Source organism: Mytilus edulis, chromosome 3, assembly GCF_963676685.1.
Source record: "Mytilus edulis chromosome 3, xbMytEdul2.2, whole genome shotgun sequence".
Lineage (NCBI taxonomy): Eukaryota > Metazoa > Mollusca > Bivalvia > Mytilida > Mytilidae > Mytilus > Mytilus edulis.
The window spans coordinates 3660942-3676449 of record NC_092346.1 but is presented as its reverse complement, the minus strand read 5'-3'; positions in this window follow the sequence as shown (position 1 = coordinate 3676449).

The window sequence follows — 15508 nt, the reverse complement described above, 5'->3', positions numbered from 1 at the left end:
TCAGATTAAATGACGTCAGGCCTGTAACTGTGCAGCGAAACTACCTCCAATAAAGGAGAACTTCATATAGTTCGATTAACAGGGCTTCCAAAGTCGTTAAATCGCATTTTCAGATGCAGTTCATGCATACGTCATTGTTACGTACATGTCATAAATTAATATTCGATTACACGGCATATCAATTTTAACAGCTATAAGTTATCTCACAGTCGTTTGAATTTTAGTTTATTGAATATACCTAATGCACATTTGTACCCATATGGGTTGAAGGCATACATAAATCAACATAGTAATTTTACAATACATCATACAGAAAAAACCAACAAAAGAACCAAACATTATATACATATATGAATTTTAGTGATGAATAAACAAAAAAAAAATGAAAAAAGTCGTTAGATATATTAAATAAACAAAAAAAAATGAAAAAAGTATATATATTTTTGTACCTAGCGACTTTTTTTCATTTTTTGTTTGTTTATTTATCACTGAAATTCAAACAACTGTGGTTATCTCTGAAAAAGGGGGGGGGGGGGGGCACTTCCTATATTTATATACAAGGTGATAGAACGTGCTGCTGTAAGATGTCACCTTTTCAAGCTTGAAAATATGTGAATAGGTCGGGAAAACTACCGGAAATATGTGATAAGGTCAGTAAACTTCCCATAACTTCTTCGTCTGTCATCTTTCTCGGCTGTGTTTTATCAACCATTTTTCTCTCTTTAACACCGTCCCGGCTTTGGTATTCCGGTCCACTCTTACATAACATTACATGAAAGATGAAACACAAACAATATGGGAAAAGGTAACATTTTTAACCTACGCAATATATGAAAAGGTATACATTTTTAAAATTTAAATTATATGAATAACAGAACCCCAGCGGCACCCGGCCGCTATCATTAAAGTGAAGTGTCCCCCCCCCCCCCCCCGAGTAAGTTATAACTTTTTTGCTGCCGGAGGAACACATGTTTCCACACCGGCTGTGCCGATAGGACACATACATATGTCGATGTTTTAATTTCTGCAAGCTTCTCATCATTGCTGTATCTCTTTCAAATAAAATACTTAAGACTAAACAGTGTAATATTTTTCATCAATGCCCGTTAGTGCCCCAATTTAATGCCATTAGGGCGTGACGGCATCTATCAAATGACGTCATTGTTTGATATATAAGGTCACAAATGTCCAGCTGTCGTATTTTCCGGCACATGAAATGTATAGCTCAACATGCAGACTTCTAATACGTTCAGGTATTTCACATCCAATTTTTTATGGTAATATTCTTTATAAAGCACAAAGGTGTCAGTATTCACCTCAGAAACTTACAAAACCTTTGAATAGACTTATTAAGAAGGGATATAATTACGATACTGTTGTCAAGTCATTAAAGATTGCATATGTTGGCGTTAATATTGAGTCACTGATAAGGTCTTTGCATCGGAACTAAACACATTTATTCTAAAAACAGTTGTTGGCATGACACGGGTTATGTTCTTCTCATATATGTTATGATGGTATGATACTAAACCCCTAACGGGAAGGATTGTGCCTGATGTTCATATGATGAAATCATAATCTTTCAGTCAGTTTAATTAAAGTCTGGAGCTGGCATGTCAGTTAACTGCTAGTAGTCTGTTGTTATTTATGTATTATTGTCATTTTGTTTATTTTCTTTGGTTACATCTTCTGACATCAGACTCGGACTTCTCTTGAACTGAATTTTAATGTGCGTATTGTTATACGTTTACTTTTCTACATTGGTTAGAGGTATAGGGGGAGGGTTGAGATCTCACAAACATGTTTAACCCCGCCGCATTTTTGCGCCTGTCCCAAGTCAGGAGCCTCTGGCCTTTGTTAGTCTTGTATTATTTTAATTTTAGTTTCTTGTGTACAATTTGGAAATTAGTATGGCGTTCATTATCACTGGACTAGTATATATTTGTTTAGGGGCCAGCTGAAGGACACCTCCGGGTGCGGGAATTTCTCGCTACATTGAAGACCTGTTGGTGACCCTCTGCTGTTGTTTTTTATTTGGTCGGGTTGTTGTCTCTTTGACACATTCCCCATTTCCATTCTCAATTTCATATAAAACTAAAAAATATGTGTCTCCCTGTTTAACAACCTCATATATTCCCAACAACCTGGATACTGATTACTCATCAATTTTTACACCTGATATCAAGCTATGTGAAAAAAGGGAAAAGTCTGTGATGATCCTTATAACTGGAATAAACACTAGGGAGACAGCACCTCAATAACACAAATATTTTACAAATAATACCTTTAAAAAAAGTAAAATAACAAAAATACCGAACTCCGAGCAAAATTCAAAACTTTCCGTAATCAAAAGGCAAAATCAAAAGCTCAAACATATTGAACGAATGGATAACAACTGTCAAATTCCTTACTTGGTACAGGCATTTGCTTATGTAAAAAATGGTGAATTTATCAGACAGCTAATGCCACAGCAAGATGACTGAAATATCTTGATATTTCTTGTTTTTATTCTAGTCATGCCACTTTCTATTTTGAAGAGCATAATGAAACCAAACAGATAATAACATGCATGGTCATATCAGTGGAGAATGGACATCCCCTAAATCATCTCGTGCATAAAAGATAAAGCAATGCCGTTCGAATGCAAACAAATCTGCCATCAATCTACTCATCACCAATCGTGTACGTTGTGTATAACATATAAGACATCTATTTAATATTGAAAGTCTAAGGTGAAAGGTCCGAAGTCTGTTCACTATGGTACAGTCTGTACCGTTTAAAATATATAAATATGTATTTTGTCAATCAGCTTTTTATCTCTATAAAACTTCATGGAGAATAAATACTTAAATTATAGTCGCGAATGGGTCAAACCAGTCTCCACACAGCACATTTCGAATTGATGTTTGCAGTACATAAATTTGTCTTTTTTCAAGTAAATATAAAAAGAAAATGTAATATGATTGCCAATGAGACAACTATCCACCATAGTTCAAATAAAATTGATGTAAGCAAGTTTAGGCTATCGTACGGCCTTCGACAATAAGAAAACCAATACTGCATGTATTGTCGGCTATAAAAATCCCTGACATGAAAAATATGACAATTCAATCATTGAGAAAACCAACAGCATTATTTTTAACGAAAAAACAGATAAAGCAGACATGAGCCAACGACAACCATTGAACTACAAGCCCCTGAATTGGGGCAGGCAAATGTAGAATATTGAATATGGCGGTGTTAAACATGTTTGAAGGCGCCAACCTTCCCGAACATGGGACAGTGGTGTAACGACACAACACAAGAACTAATTATGAAAACAATAAACGAAAAAAAAGATACGAGAAACAGCAAAAAATGACAACAACTCAATTACAGGCATATATAGAATGTGGCAGGGTTTAACATTTTGAATAAAGGTGCCAACCCCTCTAACCTGGGACAGTGGTGTAACATACAAAATATATAAGAACAAATTATAAAAATCAGTTGAAAAGGGCTTAACTCATTAAATCAATACAAAACTGAAAAGCAGACGGACGGGACGTGGCAGAGTATACCAACATCACACATACCCGTTTTTTCACTGGCAGTTCCCCTTCATTTTTCGGGTCAGACCGACCACTCTATTGACAAAATCTATATATTGCATTAATTGTTCATTTTTGTTCATCCCTATAATTTGCATGACCTATTCTACATTTGATTGGTTGATTGTTGTTAGCTTAACGTCCGGTCACAATTATTGCAAGCATACTTAGAACGAGAAACTATGAAAAACTAAGATAAGATGTAAGTTTTGCAAGTTGGGACAACAAGGATGGAGGGTAGAAAATTTGAGAAGCCATAGGGAAACAGAGGTTTGTTTGATATTCACTATTGTACTTTGATAATAGTAGTAATACAAAAGTGATAATAAAAGGCAATTTACAACCTACAGTTTGAAATTGAGTTCGGATACCTATAATTCTCAGAGATGACAATTTAGCTACATGTATGGGTGATGAGGGCAGCAGGATTTTTCTAGATGTCATATTAATTTTGCTAAGCCGACTCGGTGTACATTTCATTGTCCTGCACTTTCTTGGACAGAATTTATATCTTGGTAACTATATACATGTAATTCATTATAGATATAAAAAGATGTGGTATGAGTGCCAATGAGACCACTCTCCATCCAAGTCAAAATTTGTATACTGAAGTAAACCATTATAGGTCAAAGTACGGCCTTCAACACGGAGAATTGTACCGAACAACAAGCTATAAAGGGTCCCAGTAATGACTAGTGTAAAACTATTCAAACAGGAAAACCAACGGTCTAATCTATTATATAAAAATCGAGAAACGAACCACATCAACAAACAACAACCACTGAACAACATGTTCCTGCATGACTTGGGACAGGTTCAAGCAAATACAGCTGGTTTGAACGTTTTCACAGGCGCCAATCTTCATCCTAACCTGAAACAGCAGTCTAACATCACAACATTGAAAGACACACTATAAAATATCAATTGAAATGGCTTAACTCAATCAAAAGACATATTAACACAAGTGGACATACACTGTATACAATGTAAATACAAAATAAATAAAATAAGGAATAAATTATTAAAGTTACAGTATTATACCGCTGTGAAAGATCAAGGTAAATGAAAATAATTTTGTTGTTTAAGGTATACATGTTCAAATGGAGAAAGGAAATATGTATACAAAATAAATAATTTTGAATGCATAACATTCAGACCAAATTATTTAAAGCACAGTCAGAATTAGAAGAAAGTTCGCCGACTCCTTTAAAAGTATCTACATAATCAAGGGAATAATGGATTGATTGATTGATTGATTGTTGGTTGCTGAACGTCCAGTGGCAAATATTTCATGCATATTTTCAGGACGATGGGAATAATGGAAAATTAAATGATAAGTTCTGTTATGTATATGGCAATGATATAGTTCAGGCTTGATTTTATTTAAAAACTTTGGTTTCTAAATTTTCTAAATTTGATTCAATAGCATTACAACTTAAAAAAGATAACGTATATCCATTCATATCTAAATTGAATATAAATGATAAGTGGTGTACTTGAACTAGACATCAACACAACGACTCAATTTACCCAAAAAAACATAAACAGCTGGCAAACATATAATCTCTAATAATAGACTGGCTTAACATGTCAAGTCATCAATGTGTAGGTTTGTAAAAGTATAAATAAAAACTGATACAATCAAAAATATGCCATCAACACCCAATTTTCAATTAAAATAATGAAAGACATTGTTATATAACATACATGTACAACTTTCTGGAGCATGCATATGCCAACGTGGGGGGTTGAGTGTTAGTTATCATATTATTTTCTGTTTAAACCACGATCTGTATATTTTTATTATCAATACACCTGCATGAAAATACTGATATCTTTTTAAGAGTATTTTGTTAATTAAGTTTGGAAATCATCTGAGTTGATGAATGTATCTCCCTTAGGGAGCTACCATTTGATTTTTAGTAGGGGGCTAAATATGCACTTGGTATTAAAAAACCTTCATCAAAGTTAGGTGCAAGAGCTAATCTGGGGAGACTTACTCTGGAACCGAATATCAAATTACAATCTACAGTATATTGTATCTTATATAATTATATTCTGATGACATAAACCCTCTTGTTAAAGAATCCTTTGTTTTGTCTCAAAACTTGGACTCTTTAGGAATTCATTATTGGTTCTCATATGTGAAACATGTATTAGTAGAAACCGGTAAGGATTTGGACTTTGGATTTGGAAGAAATATTGCTCACATAAGATGATAAATTAGACTATAAAGGGAACAATTAAAATTAAAATTGAAGTATTTTTTATGAAAAGCTAGTAAATGCCGGATAAAATATTAAGATAAAAAGGATTACAGCAAACTCACTATTTATTAACATGTAAAATTAAATAATACAGAAGAAAAATATTAACTTGCTCTAAATTTGAATTTAGAATACTGATATTAACATTTAGAATAAGTGACCACAATTTATTAATAGAAAAGGGAAGAAATCTTAAATTACAAAGAGAAGAAAGATTATGCAAAAACTGCAAACAAATTGAAGATGAAATTCATTTCATTTTATATTGTAATAGTAATAGTTATAATAGAAAAGTTTATTTAGATTTTTTAATAAATAAGAATATGCACTTTCAAAACAGTCTATAGAACTGAGGACATGGGACTCTTAAGATATTCACTTTCATTATGTATATTAGTCATGTTAATGATCTTGTTGACATTGTTTTTTTTTATTTTGTTTTGTTGTGTCACATGCTATAAATATATAGTGTTATATGGCAATGAATATTTGAATTGAATTGTAATTTTAATTTTAATGTACAATCAACTTTTTATGAAAACACTAATGCAAACACATCATGTAATTTAATACAGGCTGAAGTATAGTATATGAACATTGTCGGGAAATATCGTATTTATTTGTGTGAGCTTAAGAAACAGGTTGAAAATTGAGGCTCGCTGAGCTTTTCTCCTATTATTAAGTTTGATTGTTTGAATTCATAGTTATTTATGACTTTTCACAGAATTTGATATAGTTCAAATGCGGACCTCGCAGATAAGCCCGAAACGAACTCTTATTCTAATAGAAATATTAAAATTACCGTTTGCTCAACACGGAAGCAGAGTAAACATAATTTTTTTGTACAAGCCTCCGAAAGTAAAATTGACCATTCATGTGAAAACAAATGCATAATGGATACTTGTCGTCGCTTTAATTCTGTTTATGCAGCTGTTTCCTCCATTGTGGAATTACAGAATGAAAATTACTGTCTAATTATTATATGAGAAATACTGTCAAAATCTTGACTTGCAAAGCATAAAAGGTCGGACGCCATGCCACTATAAAAACTGAACTACTTGTACCAAGGGAAGAACAGGACGAGACTGCTTAGTACCAGTTCGACGAAACCACTTAGCTAAATTTTTAAATTGTTTCAATATTAATTTTTTTCTGCAGTGTTTAATCTCTGCTGTATGTCTGTTCTTTTTTTTGTTGGTTGGGAACGTGTGTCTGTTATACTTCGACATTGGGTTTTAAACATTCATAGTCCAGTCAAACTAAGATTTCACCTCAAACTAATTGCAATTACAGAAAATGTTTGAGTTCTCAACTATAGCATTATGCCCTTAATATACACAGAAAAAAGTCCCTTAAATTCTAATTTGAGGAAATCGTTCTCTATAATAAAAAGGGACCCAAAAAATAATGTAAAACTTGTAACTGCCGTGCTTTTAACTAAAATCAGTTGTATCTTATTTTCATAACCTCTGCAGAAATACTAAAAAGTTCGATGTTTAACGAACTTGATTTCACAGTATAAGGATTTTGCACAGTCAGCTCTATTTCATCTCTCAATGAGCCGTCATTCTTTGCACGAATAGTTTTGTTCTTAAGTTTTGAATTGTATATTTTTGAATCTGTAGACCAATAAATTGAAAATCTTGATCATGTAAAGCATCTGCCAACTTTAAAGCTTTTCCCTATGTATCATAGGTTTTTTGATGTGTCAAAAATCAAAAAACATCCTTTTTTTGCCCCTGCAACTGAATGCCGAGGGGGGGGGGGGGGTATTGTTTTACCCCTGTCCGTCTGTCCTTCCATCCGTCCCATTATTGGTATATATTTGGCATAACTCCTCCTTCTGTTTGATTCCTAGGAAGTTTTCACCTTGGTGTCTGTTGAGTAGTTAAGTACGTACAGTGCGCGCTTCAATAGAAACTATTCCTTTTTCAAACAATTCTACGTGACTACATGTCCATTATGTATTCCGTGTTCATTGAATGGATTGACATGTCATAAAATGTGTCTATATTGTTGTATGGTCGATTAAAGCTTGTGTAATATGATTTTTAAAAATAAATATGAATTCATAACTACGTAAAAGTCATGGCCCGTACAAGTGTTTCTTACAAAAAAACACAATTATCATCATTGGGGTCAACCTTCAAGGTCACATAAAGGTCAAAATTTTAAGAAGGCACACTACCTCATGATGATACATCCACATGCCAAATATGTAAGACCTAGGTCAAGGGTGGAGAAGTTATGGCCTACATGGTTGTGTTTTTCATGAAAAAAAACCCAACATAAAGTTGACCTTGAGGTCACATTTGAAGGTCACAATAAGATCATCATGATGCAAGACACTTAACCCCGTGATGATACATCCACATGCCAAATATCTAAGGCCTAGTTCAAAAGACTAAAAAAAATATGTCCATTATGTTCTTTTTGAATAGATTTTGCCCTTATTTAATGAACCAATTTGAGGGTGGGGGGACTTTAAACTTAAATACCAAAAAACCTAACGGTTAAATGTTTAAAAAAATTTGCAAGAACAACCGACTAGTATAGCACTCCAAATGCTTAGTTTTTTGAAAAAATTAAACGACACATTTTTTTCCAAAAAACAATTCTTCTTCAAATACTAGAAGCACAGCATTCACTTTTTCGGGGCTGATTCTGGCACCCCCTATTTAATTTCGGGCAAAAATTTAAATCTAAAATAAAAAAACTTACAAGAAAAGGGTATCATTGAACTTATATTCACCTCAACTATCATTATTAGCTATGCTATTGTCAATTTAGGATTAAGTTTTAAAATTTTTAACATATTTAACCCCATACCCATATTTCAGAAACTTCCAATTTTGGCCGATACTAGTATGTAAAAGATGCTATATTTGAGTTGCCAAATCTTTTAAACCTATGGTTCAAATCTTTTAAAAATGTTTAGGTTGGCCTAGTTTATCAATGAAAAAAAATTAAGAAAAATTAAACGACAGGAATTTTTTGGGGTATAGTGTTGGGTACCCCCTTAATTATTTTTATTAAATTTGAGATTCTTTACCTTGACATGTTGAAAAATTCAATAAATGGTCAACTAATGAATTACGAAATCTAGATTATAGCTTGACAAAAGATATGAAAACACATTTAGAGTTGTTTGTTATACCCTAAAGACCGCTAAAAAATCAAGAATCAATACATTCTGATGAATAGAAGCGGTAAAGTTATAATTTTTTTATCAATTTTTATTGATGAAACTTTGAAACTTTGAAACTTTTTATTTCACTAAAGGCCTCACATGAGGTATAATAGTACAATAAATTTAACAAACAATAGTAATGCATGAACTAACATATATACATATGAAGTAGGTGTATGCAGATGAAAGAGTAATATCCATATATTATCATTTAAATACAGACATAACAATTTTGCAAAATTTTGCCAACCCAACAAGTACATACTTATCTTCATTAAATTTGACAAGCTTACAGTATTTTTGTATTTATATATATGATCAGGTATAAACTTTATTCTTTCTTGAGTAAAAAAGTTACAATTAAATATATAATGAAATTCATCACCCAGTTCTTGCTCATTACAAAGATCACAAATTCTTTCAGCTCTATTGATACTAAAAAATCTACCAGCTTTAATTGGCAATTTATGGCTACCGCATCTAAACTTAATAAGATTATACACTAAGTCAGGTGGAAGTACAGTGAGATAATTCTCAAATTTAAAATCAGATTTATAAATACGGTAGTTTATACACTTCGGTGAGTCATATACTTGTAATTTCCAAACTTCTACAAATTTTACATGAAGAACTTGCTTTACATTTTTAGACAGGCTTATATTTCTTAATACAGATTGGTCATACCAATAATTGCCATAACATCATTCAATTAAAATATCTTTTATATATAATAACCATTTAGAATGGTACACATCACCTTCATTGAGTTTATGCAACATATCATACAATGTTCGAGATATTTTCTCTTTCTTGCCATTTAAAATTCGCTGCCAAAAACAAACCATTCTAGCTTTAATGCATATAGACATGGGTGTTCTACCAAGTGCTAGGATGAAAAATGTTGTCCTGCATTTTTTTTTAGCTGTAATATCTGTCCTGCCTTTTCATTTTTCACTCTGTTCGGTCCTGCCTACTTTTTTTTAGTTTATCCTGACTTTTATTTACCTAAATTGTCGTCCTGACTTTTTTTTTGCAAGTGTCTCATCCTGCCTTTTTTTTTTACTCAAAACTCCTGTCCTGCCTATTTTTTTCAAATTTCATCCTAGCCCCCCCCCCCCCCCCCCCCCCCCCCCCCCATAAAAATCAAATGGTAGCTCCCTAAAACATAGAACATAGCTTTTCTAGCTTGTTGTACAAGTCTAGCCTTATTTTTGTGAAAAGTACCTTTTCTAGAAAAAAACTGTACCCAAATATAGAAAATCATCTAACACAGCTATTGGTTCATTGTTATAGAAAAATTGAGTGTTTTCACACTGTCTGTTTTTTGAAAATATCACAATATTAGTTTTGGCTACATTAACACTAAGCTTCCATGTTTCACAATACAAATACATGGCATTTAATGCAGATTGTAATTCAGTAGCAGACTCAGCAAATATAACAGTATCATCAGCATATAATAACAAATACAATTTAAAGAAAACTTCAATATCATCATTATCAAATAATAAATGAATCTGTCAAATCATTTAGAAAAATTGAGAACAATAAAGGTGAGAGATTCTCACCTTGTCGAACTCCTACATTGGAGGCAAAAAATTCTGAAAAGTTGCTACCAGATCTAACACAATACTTAGCATTTTTATACAGGTTTTGTACAATAACAAGCATTTTACCGTCAATACCATTACGTAACAGTTTTTGCCATAATAATACCCTGTTTACAGAATCAAAAGCTTTTCGATAATCTACAAAAGCACAGTACAGTTTTTTTCTTCTAAATAAATACATATCAATAAGGCATTTAAGTTGAAAATATGGTCAACAGTACCATAGCCTTTCCGAAAACCGGCTTGCTCTTCACATAATAAACCCAAACATTCAAGGTAATTGAATAATCTGTTATTAAGAATACATGTAAATAGTTTGCCATAACAATTAAGTATAGTGATACCTCTATAATTGTCCGCACTTGCGGGGTCACCTTTGTTTTTGTATATTGGACATATAAAACCTTGAGACCCAAAATCTGGTACAATACCACTTTCAAAAATAATATTAAAAATCTTGACATAAACAGGCAATAATTTGACAGCTCCATGTTTCAAAAATTCATTTAGTATCATATCATTACTACATGTACAAGCTTTATCATTCTTTAATGTTTTTATAGCATCTACAACATCTTTTTCACTTATAGGCTCATTAATAACAGTAGTATATTCTGTAACATTATCTGGTAAAACAATATCAATATCATTTACAACATTGTTTAAATTTTTAAATTATAAAAAAATACATTCATAGCTACTTTTTACTGGGTAGCTTTACCTTTTTCACAACCTTTATTTAGTAGTGACCAATATGATTTAGGATCTGAGGTACATGTACGCAGACCTCTGAGTTTACCTATAAACGCCTTTTGAATTAAATTCACAAAATTGTTTTTTCAGTATATTCTTATATTCCTTGCTTTTACGTACCAAATCATTGTGATTAACAACAGAACGTACTCTATAATGGTATTTTTTTGCTTTACGATAAGCTTTGCGTTTTGTATAACATTCACTGTTAAAATATTTTTTACAATGATTATATTTTTTACAACCATGTTTCTTGACATTGCTAGTAGTTTTAATCAACATATCAGCACATTCAGCAGCATTCTTAATAATACTATTACAATTTTCAACTATATCATTAATTGTTACAATGTTTGTATTTTTGGGATCAATATCTCCCAGTCTAACTAAAAGTTCATCTATCTTGTTAACATCTAAGTTTTCTTGGAATACTGCAGCCCGGTCTCTAAACCATTTAGGTTTAATGTGTGATTCATTATCACTTTTTAATCGACACTGAACACAGTCAGATCTACCGGTAGTATCAGCACACTGAGCACAGTCAGATCTAGAACTACCAGTAACGCCACACTGAACACAGTCAGATCTAATATTTGAACATAATTTTAAACATACAGGTTTATGCACATCACTAAGAATAGGATCATATGACAATATATCAAAGTCTACAATAGCTCTAAATAAATCAGGAGTTATAATTACATAGTCAATTAGAGAATTGTTACATGTAGTTTGACCTACACCCTTGTCAGCACCAAAACGACCATTTACAAAGAACAATTGAGTACTTTTACATAAATTCAATAATCTCTTGCCGTAATGATCAATTTTACCATTATCTTTAGAGTAGCGAACAGGAGACACATTACATTCTTCCAGAATATGCAGTTTGTTTATCAAATTTTGATCATCATTTGCAATATTACAAGCATTTAGTATATGGTTATCAATATCAACATATTCATTAACATTTTTAGTATGAGCATCGAAATCACCAAGTAAACAGACCTGCAAGTTTGTATCTACAATAATATCTTCTATTTCAGTAAACATATCTATATTACTATAAAGACTATTTTCAGGTGGAATATAAACAACACCAAATAAAGTTTTTTCAAACAGTAATTTGTCATCAATAGTAAACCATAACACACAATGACTAGGACATGTAATTTGATCATTAATTTGAACATAAGTATAATCATAATTTACTGAGTCGTCATTTTCGGAGTATTCCCCTTCACTGCACCTCTTAAGTTCATTTAATCCAAGATCATGGTGATCAATCTCGTCAATCCCAAGTTTAAAAAGATCATTGGGGGATTCAATTATGGCTTTAATCCCATTTTTCAACGTGCAAATAGTCTTCCCGTCTCGTGTATGAGCGTTTTTCACGTCTTCCAGCTTTCGCACCATCTGGAATGACTTGAATCTTAGTGGCGTTAAATGGTCATGCAAATGGGTGCAGCCTTAACATGCACCCAAGTTTACTTGGAGCAGACTTGTCGCGTTATCAACATTTACTTAGGAATATTTTTAAAAGCAAACAAACAATTTAACTTCATCTGTGGATGACCAGACCAATACTAGATTTGGTTTTTTTTAGGTTTTGTGGACAGGTCTACTTTTGACTTGTCCTGTGAATAGATCAACTTCTGGTAGAACTAAGGACAGGTCTGCTTTTGATCGATGGCCTATGTACAGGTACACGTGAGACTTGACCTTGCTTATATGAAAGATGCATATGATATGCATGCATGTGTTATTTTATTTTCAGCAAAGTACTATGTTTATTATACTATAATTATTCTATATATCTAGGACTCTAAAAAGCGATGATCATGCTAAAGTACGATGGATTGCTTTTGATCAAGGTGAATTGCAAAGATTACACGAAAGAGCTATGTTGTTGAAAGCTACACTGATATGCGTCGGTGTTAGCGTTGAAGTGTGATGGTTTACATACATTATTATGTAAATTTTCACGTGCATGTTCACGTGTTTGACAGGCGATGTAGAAATTAATTCGTTGGTAAGGAATATCTGGTCCCAGTGACCGAGAATATCCACTGCATTATAAGCATAGCTGTGTCACAGTGGAAAAATGGACAAAAATTGATTTGAGACTTTTTGGACATTTTATAAAAGATTTTGTAAAATCACTGTTTTGTTATAATTGCAATATTTCACTAAGGGATTTTGTTATTTTTATTGTGCAAGATTTAAGTCAAGTTTAGAAGATTAAGCTAATCTAATTTCATGTTTTAATTTGTTTTTCAATTAGCGACATTTTACTACAAATGATCTATTATTCGTATATGACAGGCCAAGACTTTAATTCCATAAATAAGTCTGTAGTGTATGTTCTATTGTTAATCATTATCTATGTGCTAATTTTTCTGTAATCCCTTAATTGACTTTTCTCACTCATTTAGAGAAATATTCGTCAAGTCTATTCAAGTAGTTTTTGGTTTGTTATATAAACTATGTTGTTATTTTGATGTGGCAGATTTGATTTAGTATTACACTGAGCAGTTCCAACTCTGTACAATTGTATTCCATGCTGAACTTATTAAATTATAAATCGCGCTATTCAGAGTCGTCTTTTATTACAAGAGCTAGTCCCAGAGTTAAGGTCCATGCAGGCTTGTCATACTGTTTATTGTGTGTGTGTGGTTCCAGGCCATGACATTTCCCAGTCACAGATACACCCAGTTTCTATTTGTGACATTTGGTGCCAGGTCCGGGTCGTGTTGACTTTTCAGATCAACACGCTTTCCTGATACCTCAAAGCAGCAAGCGAGTTACCAGTTCCCTAGAGACGTACATATACATGTAGCAGAGTTTCAGTGATGGAATACAACTTCAGGTCACAGTGGAGACCATGGTTTTTCCAGATGCGTCAGGTTCCAGCGTGCGCCAGATGTGGAAATCAGCATAGACAAACATTTTGTTATGCAGTAAGTATGAAATGTTTTAAGTGTCATCACGTAGGACACTACGCCCGAATGTGTGTCTCCCGTCCTCATCAGGAAATTCCAAAGTGCAAAGATGTGCCGCAGATAAAAACAAAATCAAAATCACAAAAGGATAGAGATTCGAGACGGATACAGGAATATTTCGATTCAAAATCATTTACCCGTAGTTTGCCATTTGCTAATCTTCGTGATTCAGAATTCAGAAGTTGTTTGGACTCCTTTAGTATTATCAAACGTGAATTAACAAGTGTAAAAGAGAAACTTTCAACAACACAGAAAAGGGGTGAAAGTCAGGCAGCCGAAATTTTGAAGTTACGCGAACAGTTACTTCATTTTCAAAGTGTTTCAGTTGAAAATGAAAAGTTACGTGCAGATGTTCTTAGTTTACAAGACAACCAGCAAAGACAATCCATTAATGAGGACAACTGTCAGATTTACGTAAAACGCATTAATGATTTGGAAGTATACCTACAAAGAAAAAGTTATTTTATTTTCGACATCCAACAAAAATGCGAAGAAATATCCACCAAAAAGAGACAGTTCTTTAATAAAAACTCCATTTTACATTTCGAAGTGGACGAGTATTACAAACAAATTGGAGAATTGAATATTAAATAAAAAGAATCCGAAAATGAAAAAGGACAATTGCGATCCATGCTAAACCAAAGGAACGTATACATGTACCAGAACTAGCCCAGACCTTTTCTACCACAATTTGGACATTTTCGTTAAATTTATTCGAAGCACGGGGTCGTGCTTCAGTGGGAGAAGAGTCACAGTGGAAAAATGGACAAAAATTGATTTGAGACTTTTCGGACATTTTGTAAAAGATTTTGTAAAATCACTGTTTTGTTATAATTGCAATATTTCACTAAGGGATTTTGTTATTTTTATTGTGCAAGATTTAAGTCAAGTTTAGAAGATTAAGCTAATCTAATTTCATGTTTTAATTTGTTTTTCAATTAGCGACATTTGACTACAAATGATCTATTATTCGTATATGACAGGCCAAGACTTTAATTCCATAAATAAGTCTGTAGTGTATGTTCTATTGTTAATCATTATCTATGTGCTAATTTTTCTATAATCCCTTAATTGACTTTTCTCACTCATTTAGAGA